Source organism: Manis pentadactyla (assembly GCF_030020395.1).
Source record: "Manis pentadactyla isolate mManPen7 chromosome 15 unlocalized genomic scaffold, mManPen7.hap1 SUPER_15_unloc_1, whole genome shotgun sequence".
Classification (NCBI taxonomy): Eukaryota; Metazoa; Chordata; class Mammalia; order Pholidota; family Manidae; genus Manis; species Manis pentadactyla.
This window is the reverse complement of record NW_026644588.1, coordinates 2,518,991-2,533,093: the sequence shown is the minus strand read 5'-3', so window position 1 is coordinate 2,533,093 and position 14,103 is coordinate 2,518,991. Positions and strand designations below refer to the sequence as shown.

Genomic DNA, 14,103 nt, shown 5'->3' with positions numbered 1-14,103 from the left:
CTTCTATGCGCTCCTGTTCTCTGGTTTCTATTCCATCAATGGCCTCTTGCATCTTATCCATTCTGCTTATAAATCCTTCCAGAGATTGTCTCATTTCTGTAATCTCCCTCCAGACGTCATCCATTAGCTCTTGTGTATTTCTCTGCAGCTCCGTCAGCATGGTTATGATCTTTATTTTTAATTCTTTTTCAGGAAGACTGGTTAGGTCTTTCTACTTCTCAGGGATTGACTCTGTGATTTTGGTCTGTCTCAAATTCTGCCTTTTCATGGCAATAGAGATAGTTTGTGGAGCTGGCACGAGTGACGGCTGGGAGAAAGTCCCTTCTTGCCAGTTTGTGGCCCTCCTCTCCTGGGAGAACAGCGGCCTCTAGCGGCTTGTGCTGGGCAGCTGCACACACAGGGCTTCTGATTCTTGCCCAGCCGCTATGGCGTTTAGCTCCGCGGTTGCTGTGGGTGTGGCCTGCCTCGGGCTGCTGCTCTGATATGGCGGAGCTGCATTGGACGGGAAACGGCCAGGAGGCTGTTTATCACCGTGAGGGGCCTCCAAGGTGCGCTGCTGCCCAGGGGGTTAGGATGCCTGGAGATCCCGGGATACCCAGCTGCTGGGTTAAGTATCCCAGGATGCTTCCATCCAGCTGTGCGGTCCCTGTCCCAGCTTTTCTTTGTCCCAGGGGTGCCGGCTGTGGGGACCCACTCACAGGTCTTACTGTCCTGTTTCCCTAGTACCCAGCACCCCAGGCATGCACTGTGTGTGTGCTCCGATGTGGGTGGCTAGGGCTGGGTGTTTAGCAGTCCTGGGCTCCCTCTCCCTCCCCACTCTGACTCCTCTCCTCCCCTCGGGAGCTGGGGTGAGGGGCACTCGGTTCCTATCGGGTTGTGGCTTGTATCTTACCCCCTTCCCAAGATGCTGGGTTCTCGCAGGTGTGGATGTAGTCTGGCTATTGTCCTGTGTCTTCTGGTCTCTTTTAGGAAGAGTTGTATTTGTTGTATTTTCAAAAATATATGTGATTTTGGGGAGGAGATTTCTCCTGCTCTACTCATGCCACCTTCTTGGCTCTGCCTCTCTGACTGCTTTTAATACTCTATCTTTATTCTTGATCTTCTCCATTTTAATTATTTCATGTCTTGGTGTTGTGTTCCTTGGGTCCCTTGTGTTGGGAGATCTGTGCACCACCATGGGTAGACAGAAAATCTCCTTCCCCAGACTGGGTAACTTTTCAGCAATCACCTCCTCAGAGACACTTTCTATCCCTTTTTGTCTCCCTTCTTCTTCTGGTATCCCTGTAATGCGAATATTGTTCCGTTTGGTTTGTTCACAAAGTTCTCTCAATATTATTTCATTCCTAGAGATCCCTTTTTCTCTCTGTGCCTCAGCTTCTTTATATTCCTGTTCTGTGATTTCTAGTTCATTTACTGTCTCCTCTACTTCATCTAATCTGCTTTTAAATCCTTACATTGTATGTCTAATTTCAGATACTGTATTCTTGAACATTTGTATCTGATTCCTGAATTCCTCCCTGATTTTTTTTTTTTTTTTTTAATAATTATTTTTTATTGAAGGGTAGTTGACACACAGTATTACATTACATGAGTTTCAAGTGTACAACACAGTGGTAGAACATTTATATACATAATTCTAGGTTCCAGCTATCACCCTACCAGGCTGTTACAATATCTTGACTATATTCCTTATGCTATACCTTACATCCCGGTTACTAATTTATTTTACCATTGGAAGTCTGTCCTTTTTTTTTTTTTTTTTGTGAGGGCATCTCTCATATTTATTGATCAAATGGTTGTTAACGACAATAAAATTCTGTATAGGGGAGTCAATGCTCAATGCACAATCATTATTCCACCCCAAGCCTAATTTTTGTCAGTCTCCAATCTTCTGAGGCATAACAAACAAGTTTTTACATGTAGAACAAATTCTTACATAATGAATAAGTTACATAGTGAACAGTACAAGGGCAGTCATCACAGAAACTTTCGGTTTTGCTCATGCATTATGAACTATAAACAGTTCAAATATGAATACTCATTTGGTTTTTATACTTGATTTATATGTGGATACCACATTTCTCTCTTTATTATTATTATTTTTAATAAAATGCTGAAGTGGTAGGTAGATACAAGATAAAGGTAGAAAACATAGTTTAGTGTTGTAAGAGAGCACATGTAGATGATCAGGTGTGTGCCTGTAGACTATGTGTTAATCCAAGCTAGACCAGGGCAATAAAACATCCACGTATGCAGAAGATTTCTCTCAGAACGGGGGGGTGAGGTTCTAAGCCTCACCTCTGTTGATCCCCAATTTCTCACCTGATGGCCCCCCTGCGACTGTGCCTGTCTTAGGTTGTTCCTCCCTTGAGGAATCTTACCCGTCTCTGGCTAACCAGTCATCTTCCGGGGCCATACAGGGAAATGTGAAGTTGGTAAGTGAGAGAGAAGCCTTATTGTTTGAAAAAGTTAGCTTTTTACTTCTTTGCATATTTATGCCCTGTGGCTTCTATGCCCAGCATTTGTCTTGAGGTATCTTTACCACTTGGAAGAATTATGATACTCGGTAAATTTGATATGAGGCACGAATTCTATTTAAGGGTTGTAATTAGGAAGGAAGAAGAAAAGCTATAGAAGTAGCAGGCGGAAGAAAACTTGGGAAGATTGATTATTTCTTTGATATATCTTCTTGTAGAGTAACTTCAGCATGTATAGGTTTTAAGCTACTACTTAAATTGCACACACACATTAACATAATAGGAGTATAGTTACATAACCAAAGCATATCTGTAATTACCAGCCATCTGCAGTGAAACCAAGAAAACCAGTTAGGCACCTTAGGCATTTGTGAAAACTTATCTATGATATGGTGGATATTGTCCAAATGAACTTGAACAGTCTGAGAGAAATCAGACAAATTAAAACAACCCATTCCTGGGGACTGTTCACATGCCATATGTTCTTTTAACAATAAATAGTTTGTAGTTGTAAGACTTTGGAGCGCTACAATTTGCACTTCTCCAAATTCTTGGTTGAGTTCCAACAGTATAGATCCAGTCCAATTTTGTTGTTTTACTATATGCACAGGCCAGCTTAGATATCTCCTTCCTCATTCCCATGGCAGGTCCAGGAACTGGTGGGATGAGTGCATCTACAGCTGTAGCAGTGCGTGGATCTTTGTTGGGGTTTTTTGATGATCATCTTCTGGCATGAGTCTTCCAGAGGGTGCAGATGTTGGAAGTTCTTTTTCATATCGTATCTTAGTTCATTTTCGGGGTAGCCCAATTAGGCTTTGATCCTCTGTATAAACACAAACAGACCCTTTGCCTACACTTTTATATGCCCTTTATACCCTTGTGTAGAACTCGTTGGAGGTTACCACACAGGAACTGCCCTTTTTTTTTTTTTTTTTTTTGCTATCACTAATCTACACTTACATGACGAATATTATGTTTACTAGGCTCTCCCCTATACCAGGTCTCCCCTATAAACCCCTTTACAGTCACTGTCCATCAGCATAGCTAAATGTTGTAGAATCACTACTTGCCTTCTCTGTGTTGTACAGCCCTCCCTTTTCTCCTACCCCCCCATGCATGTTAATCTTAATACCCCCCTACTTCTCCCCCCCTTATCCCTCCCTACCCACCCATCCTCCCCAGTCCCTTTCCCTTTGGTACCTGTTAGTCCATTCTTGAGTTCTGTGATTCTGCTGCTGTTTTGTTCCTTCAGTTTTTCCTTTGTTCTTATATTCCACAGATAAGTGAAATCATTTGGTATTTCTCTTTCTCCGCTTGGCTTGTTTCACTGAGCATAATACCCTCCAGCTCCATCCATGTTGCTGCAAATGATTGGATTTGCCCTTTTCTTATAGCTGAGTAGTATTCCATTGTGTATATGTACCACATCTTCTTTATCCATTCATCTATTGATGGACATTTAGGTTGCTTCCAATTCTTGGCTATTGTAAATAGTGCTGCAATAAACATAGGGGTGCATCTGTCTTTCTCAAACTTGATTGCTGCATTCTTAGGGTAAATTCCTAGGAGTGGAATTCCTGGGTCAAATAGTAAGTCTGTTTTGAGCATTTTGATGTACCTCCATACTGCTTTCCACAATGGTTGAACTAACTTACATTCCCACCAGCAGTGTAGGAGGGTTCCCCTTTCTCCACAGCCTCGCCAACATTTGTTGTTGTTTGTCTTTTGGATGGCAGCCATCCTTACTGGTGTGAGGTGATACCTCATTGTAGTTTTAATTTGCATTTCTCTGATAATTAGCGATGTGGAGCATCTTTTCATGTGTCTGTTGGCCATCTGTATTTCTTTTTTGGAGAACTGTCTGTTCAGTTCCTCTGCCCATTTTTTAATTGGGTTATTTGTTTTTTGTTTGTTGAGGCGTGAGAGCTCCTTATATATTCTGGACGTCAAGCCTTTATCGGATGTGTCATTTTCAAATATATTCTCCCATACTGTAGGGATCCTTCTTGTTCTATTGATGGTGTCTTTTGCTGTACAGAAGCTTTTCAGCTTAATATAGTCCCACTTACTCATTTTTGCTGTTGTTTTCCTTGCCCGGGGAGATATGTTCAAGAAGAGGTCACTCATGTTTATGTCTAAGAGGTTTTCGCCTATGTTTTCTTCCAAGAGTTTAATGGTTTCATGGCTTACATTCAGGTCTTTGATCCATTTTGAGTTTACTTTTGTATATGGGGTTAGACAATGGTCCAGTTTCATTCTCCTACATGTAGCTGTCCAGTTTTGCCAGCACCACCTGTTGAAGAGACTGTCATTTCGCCATTGTATGTCCATGGCTCCTTTATCAAATATTAATTGACCATATATGTCTGGGTTAATGTCTGGATTCTCTAGTCTGTTCCATTGGTCTGTGGCTCTGTTCTTGTGCCAGTACCAAATTGTCTTGATTACTATGGCTTTATAGTAGAGCTTGAAATTGGGGAGTGAGATCCCCCCTACTTTATTCTTCTTTCTCAGGATTGCTTTGGCTATTCGAGGTCTTTGGTGTTTCCATATGAATTTTTGAATTATTTGTTCCAGTACATTGAAGAATGTTGCTGGTAGTTTCATAGGGATTGCATCAAATCTGTATATTGCTTTGGGCAGGATGGCCATTTTAACGATATTAATTCTTCCTAGCCACGAGCATGGGATGAGTTTCCATCTGTTAGTGTCCCCTTTAATTTCTCTTAAGAGTGACTTGTAGTTTTCAGAGTATAAGTCTTTCACTTCTTTGGTTAGGTTTATTCCTAGGTATTTTATTTTTTTTGATGCAATTGTGAATGGAGTTGTTTTCCTGATTTCTCTTTCTGTTGGTTCATTGTTAGTATATAGGAAAGCCACAGATTTCTGTGTGTTGATTTTGTATCCTGCAACTTTGCTGTATTCCGATATCAGTTCTAGTAGTTTTGGGGTGGAGTCTTTAGGGTTTTTTATGTACAGTATCATGTCATCTGCAAATAGTGACAGTTTAACTTCTTCTTTACCAATCTGGATTCCTTGTATTTCTTTATTTTGTCTGATTGCCGTGGCTAGGACCTCCAGTACTATGTTAAATAACAGTGGAGAGAGTGGGCATCCCTGTCTAGTTCCCGATCTCAGAGGAAATGCTTTCAGCTTCTCGCTGTTCAATATAATGTTGGCTGTGGGTTTATCATAGATGGCCTTTATTATGTTGAGGTACTTGCCCTCTATTCCCATTTTGTTGAGAGTTTTTAACATGAATGGATGTTGAACTTTGTCAAATGCTTTTTCAGCATCTATGGAGATGATCATGTGGTTTTTGTCTTTCTTTTTGTTGATGTGGTGGATGATGTTGATGGACTTTCGAATGTTGTACCATCCTTGCATCCCTGGGATGAAACCCACTTGGTCATGGTGTATGATCCTTTTGATGTATTTTTGAATTCGGTTTGCTAATATTTTGTTGAGTATTTTTGCATCTACGTTCATCAGGGATATTGGTCTGTAGTTTTCTTTTTTGGTGGGGTCTTTGCCTGGTTTTGGTATTAGGGTGATGTTAGCTTCATAGAATGAGTTTGGGAGTATCCCCTCCTCCTCTATTTTTTGGAAAACTTTAAGGAGAATGGGTATTATGTCTTCCCTGTATGTCTGATAAAATTCCGAGGTAAATCCATCTGGCCCGGGGGTTTTGTTCTTTGGTAGTTTTTTGATTACCTCTTCAATTTCGTTGCTGGTAATTGGTCTGTTTAGATTTTCTGTTTCTTCCTGGGTCAATCTTGGAAGGTTATATTTTTCTAGGAAGTTGTCCATTTCTCCTAGGTTTCCCAGCTTGTTAGCATATAGGTTTTCATAGTATTCTCCAATAATTCTTTGCATTTCCGTGGGGTCCGTCGTGATTTTTCCTTTCTCGTTTCTGATACTGTTGATTTGTGTTGACTCTCTTTTCTTCTTAATAAGTCTGGCTAGAGGCTTATCTATTTTGTTTATTTTCTCGAAGAACCAGCTCTTGGTTTCATTGATTTTTGCTATTGTTTTATTCTTCTCAATTTTATTTATTTCTTCTCTGATCTTTATTATGTCCCTCCTTCTGCTGACCTTAGGCCTCATCTGTTCTTCTTTTTCCAATTTCGATAATTGTGACATTAGACCATTCATTTGGGATTGCTCTTCCTTTTTTAAATATGCTTGGATTGCTATATACTTTCCTCTTAAGACTGCTTTTGCTGTGTCCCACAGAAGTTGGGGCTTAGTGTTGTTGTTGTCATTTGTTTCCATATATTGCTGGATCTCCATTTTGATTTGGTCATTGATCCATTGATTATTTAGGAGCGTGTTGTTAAGCCTCCATGTGTTCGTGAGCCTCTTTGCTTTCTTTGTACAGTTTATTTCTAGTTTTATGCCTTTGTGGTCTGAAAAGTTGGTTGGTAGGATTTCAATCTTTTGGAATTTTCTGAGGCTCTTTTTGTGGCCTAGTATGTGGTCTATTCTGGAGAATGTTCCATGTGCACTTGAGAAGAATGTATATCCCGCTGCTTTTGGATGTAGAGTTCTATAGATGTCTATTAGGTCCATCTGCTCTACTGTGTTGTTCAGTGCTTCCGTGTCCTTACTTATTTTCTGCCCAGTGGATCTATCCTTTGGGGTGAGTGGTGTGTTGAAGTCTCCTAGAATGAATGCATTGCAGTCTATATCCCCCTTTAGTTCTGTTAGTATTTGTTTCACATATGCTGGTGCTCCTGTGTTGGGTGCATATATATTTAGAATGGTTATATCCTCTTGTTTGACTGAGCCCTTTATCATTATGTAGTGTCCTTCTTTATCTCTTGTTACTTTCTTTGTTTTGAAGTCTATTTTGTCTGATATTAGTACTGCAACCCCTGCTTTCTTCTCACTGTTGTTTGCTTGAAATATGTTTTTCCATCCCTTGACTTTTAGTCTGTACATGTCTTTGGGTTTGAGGTGAGTTTCTTGTAAGCAGCATATAGATGGGTCTTGCTTTTTTATCCATTCTGTTACTCTGTGTCTTTTGATTGGTGCATTCAACCCATTAACATTTAGGGTGACTATTGAAAGATATGTACTTATTGCCATTGCAGGCTTTAAATTCGTGGTTACCAAAGGTTCAAGGTTAGCCTCTTTAGTATCTTACTGCCTAACTTAGCTCGCTTATTGAGCTGTTATATACACTGTCTGGAGATTCTTTTCTTCTCTCCCTTCTTGTTCCTCCTCCTCGATTCTTCATATGTTGGGTGTTTTGTGCTGTGCTCTTTCTAGGAGTGCTCCCATCTAGAGCAGTCCCTGTAAGATGTTCTGTAGAGGTGGTTTGTGGAAAGCAAATTCCCTCAGCTTTTGTTTGTCTGGGAATTGTTTAATCCCACCGTCATATTTGAATGATAGTCGTGCTGGATACAGTATCCTTGGTTCAAGGCCCTTCTGTTTCATTGTATTAAATATATCATGCCATTCTCTTCTGGCCTGTAGGGTTTCTGTTGAGAAATCTGACGTTAGCCTGATGGGTTTCCCTTTATAGGTGACCTTTTTCTCTCTAGCTGCCTTTAACACTCTTTCCTTGTCCTTGATCTTTGCCATTTTAATTATTATGTGTCTTGGTGTTGCCCTTCTTGGATCCTTTCTGTTGGGGGTTCTGTGTATTTCCGTGGTCTGTTTGATTACTTCCTCCCCCAGTGTGGGGAAGTTTTCAGCAGTTATTTCTTCTAAGATACTTTCCATCTCTTTGCCTCTCTCTTCTTCTTCTGGGACCCCTATAATACGGATATTGCTCCTTTTAGATTGGTCACACAGTTCTCTTAATATTGTTTCATTCCTGGAGATCCTTTTGTCTCTCTCTATGTCAGCTTCTATGCGTTCCTGTTCTCTGATTTCAATTCCATCAATGGCCTCTTGCATTCTATCCATTCTGCTTATAAACCCTTCCAGAGTTTGTTTCATTTCTGCGATCTCCTTTCTGGCATCTGTGATCTCTTTCCGGACTTCATCCCATTTTTCTTGCGTGTTTCTCTGCATCTCTGTCAGCATGTTTATGATTCTTATTTTGAATTCTTTGTCAGGAAGACTGGTTAGGTCTGTCTCCTTCTCTGGTGTTGTCTCTGTGATCTTTGTCTGCCTGTAGCTTTGCCTTTTCATGGTGATAGGAATAGTCTGCAGAACTGGGACGAGTGACGGCTGGAAGGACTTCCTTTCTTGTTGGTTTGTGGCCCTCCTCTCCTGGGAGAACAGCGGCCTCTAGTGGCTTGTGCTGCGCAGCTGCGCGCAGACAGGGTTTCTGCTTCCTGCCCGGCTGCTATGGAGTTAATCTCCGCTGTTGCTGTGGGCGTGGCCTGGCTCGGGCAGCTGCTCCAAAATGGTGGAGTCGCGTTGGAGCAGGAGCTGCTGGGAGGCTATTTATCTCCGTAAGGGGCCTCCCTGCTCCCTGCAGCCCAGGGGTTAGGGTGCCCAGAGATCCCGGATTCCCTACCTCTGGATTAAGTGGCCCGCCCTGCCCCTTTAAGACTTCCAAAAAGCACCCGCCAAAACAAAACAACGACCACAAAAAAAAACAAGAAAAAAAAATTTTTTTAATAAAAAAAAAAAAAATTTTTAATTAAAAAAAAAAAAGGTGGTCGTTCGTTTTTCTTTATTCTCCGGTGCCAGCCTCAGGCCTCTGCTCACCGGTCTTTCTGCCCTGTTTCCCTAATATTGGGGTCCCTGTCCCTTTAAGACTTCCAAAAAGCGCTCGCCAAAACAAAGCAGCAAAAAAGCAAAAAAAAAAAATGGTCGCGCGCTTTTCTTATGTCCTCTGTCGCCCAGCCTCCAGTGCCTGCTCACTGTTCTTGCTGCCCTGTTTTCCCAGTATCGAGGGCCCTGCACTCTGTCCCGGATGGCGGGGGCTGGGTGTTCGGCAGTCCTGGGCTCCGTCTCCCTCCCGCTCTGCCTGCTCTTCTCCCGCCGGGAGCTGGGGGGAGGGGCGCTCGGCTCCCGCGGGGCCGGGGCTTGTATCTTACCCCCTTCGCGAGGCGCTGGGTTCTCTCAGGTCCGGATGTGGTCTGGATATTGTCCTGTGTCCTCTGGTCTTTATTCTAGGAAGGGTTGTCTTTGTTATATTTTCATAGATATATGTTGTTTTGGGAGGAGATTTCCGCTGCTCTACTCACGCCGCCATCTTCCGCCCCACTGTCCTCCCTGATTTATTGGATACTTTTTTGTAACTACATGAGCATGTTTATGGTTTTTATTTTGAAATATCTTTCAGGAGTATTGATGAGTTCAGTTTCACTAGGCCCTCTTTCTGGTGTTTGTGGTATTTTGGTTTGAACCAGGTTCCTTGGACCTTTCATATTTGTAGGTGGCACCCTCTATTGCCAAGAAGCTGTACTCTCTGGAGCTGCTAAGCCTCTGGGGCTGTGGTGGGTGAGCAGCACTGGTGCCCATCTGGAAGAAAGCAGTCTTTCCAGCTTCCCAGCTGCACTGCCTGTCTCCACTGCCAGGGCCAGTGGGTCGAGTGTGCAGGTGGAAGCCTCTATGCCTTGCAATTGTAGTTGCCACGAGTGCGGCCACCCTCTGGCTGGCCTGGTGCAATAGTTGGGACAGCCAGTTTGCAAACAATACTGCCTAGGAGGAAACTGCAGCACGACGCGTATCACAGTGGGGGGCCTCAGAGCTGCATAGTTATCCACGGGAATAGAGCACCTGAACCTCCTGAATGTTACCAACCTCCTGGGCAGAGAGTGCCCAGGAAATTTTCTCCACCTGTCCTGTCTCTTGAGCAGGAAGCTCAGTGCAATCCTTGCCCCATTCACAGCCGTCTCACTGTTAGGAAGTCTCTAAGACTGCCTACCTTTATTTGGTCCCAGAGTAGCTGATGTGGATCCCTGTTTTCCACAAGCTGCTGGAATCTCCGTCTCTCCAAGTATTCTTCCTGTCTTAGATTTCCAACCACACTGATCCGCAGACCACCATGTAAGTTAGGTACATGCTCCCAGAGCATATTTCCAGGGCTGGGTGTTCAGCAGTCCTAGGCCACCTTCCCTACTCTGTTTCTCTTTCTCCCTCTGTTGAGCTGGTGTGGGGAGGGTTTTTGTCTCTCTGGATCTTGGCTTTGGTACGTTACTCTTTTCCTTGAGTTCTTCTGGCTTCCCATGGTGTAGACAGTCTGCCAAAGCCTTCTTTCCTGCTACTCTTTCAGGATTTGATGTATATGTTATATTTTTACATTATATGTGGTTTTGGGAGGAGGTTTCTGTCTCACATCTCAGGCCACCATCTTTAATCCCTCCTGCCTATTCCTAGGTATTTTTCCATTTTTATGCATTTGTAAATGGTATTTTCCCCCAATTTCTCTTTCTGACATTTCATTATTAGTATATAGAAATGCAACATTTTACTACACAGAAATGTGTGTCGATTTTGTATCCTGCATCTTAACTGAATTCAATTCTTAATTTTAATTAAGTTTTTTGGTGGAGTTTTATTTTTCTAATTGTAGTATGTCATCGGCAAATGGTGATAATTTTACCTCCACCATACCAATTTGCATGTCTTTTATTTCTTTTTTTGTCGGAGTGCTGTGGCTAGGATTTCCAGGATTATGTTAAGTGACAGTGGTGGGAGTGATCATCCTAGTCCGGCACATCTTCTCACCACTGACTGGGCTGTGAGTGGTGAGTTTGTCATGTGTGGCCTTAGTATGCTGAGCTGTATTTCCTTTGTACCCTCTTTGGTGACAGCTTTATGGGTGAATGTTGAATTTTATCAAATGCTTTTTCTGCATCCATTGAGATGAACGTGTGGTATTCACCCATTCTTCTGTTAATGAGGTGTATCAGATTCATGGATTTGCAGATTTTGGGTCATCCTTGCATCCCTTATATAAATCATACTTGGCTGTGTGGAATGATCTTTTAGTGTGTTTCTGAATTTAGTTTGCTAATATTTTTCTTGATATTTTCAGGGTGTACATTCCTATGGATATTGGTCTTTAATTTTCTGTTGTGTAGTGTCTTTGCTAGATTAAGGTATTGCAATAATTCTGGTCTCAAAATGAATGTGGTATCATTCCTTCCTGTTATTATTTGCAATATTTTGAGAAAGTTAGTGTAAGATAAAAATTTTAACGGATGGTTTCTGCACACAACACTGCAGTCAATAGTATCATAATTCCACACACACTTTGTGAACCCCTTGTCTTCCCTGAACAATCATTTACCACCAGGAGATCTCATTTCACCCATTTTCTCCATGTATTTCCTTCTCCTGGAGAGTGGTGATTATAAGTAGGAACAGTGATGAGTCTATTAAAAGATACAGAGATGATATATTTACAGGGAGAACCGTGCAGCAGTTAACTCAATGAGTTCAAAAGGAAGTGGAGAACAGTGGGGAAGTCATGTTGCAGAACAGCTGCTGTGCTGCTTTCTGGATGTTCCGACTGACCAAAGCTTTCACTCCGGCCACACAGCTAAACATAGGTAAACATCATTGACCGAAAGCAGTGTAAGGTAAATAATAAAGGTTTGAGGCCATGAACAGAGTAGTGTTAACAATGGTCCAGTGGGAATCTGATGTCCGGTCACATTCCCTGTACTGGCTGGCTCAGTCTGCACTACCCGCTGTGACAGAGTCTCCGTACCTAAAGGACTGCCCTCAAGAGACCTCAATTTAATGACAACTACAGAATGGAGAAAGAATTTGTGAATCTTATACTGACAGGATCAGTATTCAAATATTCATAGTATATCTAAAAATAAAACCCATAAATGAGCAACAGCACCCCAATATAAAATGGGAAGTGAGCATTAATAGCCATTTCTCCAAAAATATGCAAATTGCCAGTAAGAGTAAAGAAATACACTCAACATCATTAGACATTGGGTGAATGCAAATGAAAACCACAGGTATATACTTTTTCACACGTGCTTTGTTGGCTTAAATCCAACATAGACAATAAGATATGGAGAGAATGTGGAAAAACTGGCACCTCTGTGCATTGCTGCTGGGAATGTGATATGATGCAGGATGTTTATGAAAACAGTTTGGTGATTTCTCAAAACCCTACACATAGAAGTACCATATGCCATAGAAATTTCACTGCTAGGTATGTGTCCTAAAGAATTCAAAGCAGTGAATTGCCACATACTTCTACACCAGTGTTCAAAATGGTGTTATTTTCAATAGTCTAAAGATGGATACAACCCAAGTGTTCATGCACAGATGAATGTGGAAAGAAAGGTCATATAGATAGATAAAATGGAACCAGTTTCAACCATAAAAGTGAATCAAAGTTTCATCTTTGCTAGAAACTGGAATGACATTGAAAACATTTTGTTTATGGAGATAATGTAGACACGGAAGGACAAATACTGTATGACTCTGCTTATATGAAGTACAAACATCAGGCACATGCAAGAGAGACAAAAGAGCAGAGGGATATAGCTGAGAGAAAAGACAAATGGGATTTATTCTTTAATGTGTCAGAAGTTGGTTGAAAAAAATGAAAAGTCCTGGATACAGACAGTGGTGATGGTCACAAACATTGTGAATGTATTTCATGCCAATGACTTGCACTTAGAAATTGTTAAGTCATGAATATGATATTCTGCACAGTCAAAAACATGATCAAATTATAAAAACAGTTAACTGGTAAATGATTACTAAGTATAATATCAGGGATGATACAGAAGCTGACATCTATGTGTTTAATATTTCAAGAACGATTTCTAACAATTTAAGAGCAAAACCTGGGAGTTCTAGGATACCTAAGGATCAGCAGGAAGGGGCTCACAGTGGGGAAACACAAAGCCAAAATATTACATGTCTGTATCAACCAGAGCTGAAGGTCTAAAAAGACAGTGATGTAAAAAGTAAAAACCAAATTCATAATGTAGAAGACAACGAAGGTGACCACCAGCATCAGGATGGTGTGGGTGGCTCTGGTCTCTGGGGGGCATTTGTGGGGGCCCTCGGGCGTGTGAATATGCTGCAACCTCTGGTGATGTCTGTGAAGGAGACCCAGCATGGAGCCGCTGGCCCAAACCAGGAGGCCAAAAAACACGGCATCCGGACAGGACCACAGGATGACAATAACTGTTGTGGGACTTGAGGATGAGCAGAACCACCTTCCCTGTGTGTCAGTATCATTTCCCGTGTTCTGTGCACCAGTGACACTCATGGGAATATAGATATTCAATAAGAGACCAAACACCGAGCAGACACAACAGGAAGGACCAGGGACCTTGGGGGTTCTCCTGGGCATCATCCGCTCGACTCTCCCAGGGAACAGTGTGAAGAACTGGTAGGTGCTCAGGACACAGGTGGAGCACAGGGTGGAGCTGCGAGCCACTCTGTGTGTATAATATACAACTTTACACCCAAGTCTGGATAGAGGGTTGCTCAAAAGAAAAGCCACCATCATGTGGGGAATCCCAGAGGAGAGAAGAACCAAGAGTTCGGCCAAGGACATGTGGGTGAGAACCACATGTGTGGGTCTCTGCTTGAAGCCACACAAGACTGGGTAGACATTATGGAAAAAGAGGGTGACATTGGCCAGTGCCCCAACTACAATCTGTAACAGAAAGGTGATTTTCAGAGCCACTTACACTGTGGCTCCTAGGACATGTTTCTGAAAAGGCAT

The 14,103-nt window shown here is 42.1% G+C and overlaps 1 pseudogene; it reads right to left on the bottom strand.

The window, feature by feature from the left end:
- Window positions 1–13,196: 13,196 nt before the first annotated feature.
- On the bottom strand, window positions 13,197–14,103 carry LOC118913237 (vomeronasal type-1 receptor 4-like; annotated as a pseudogene).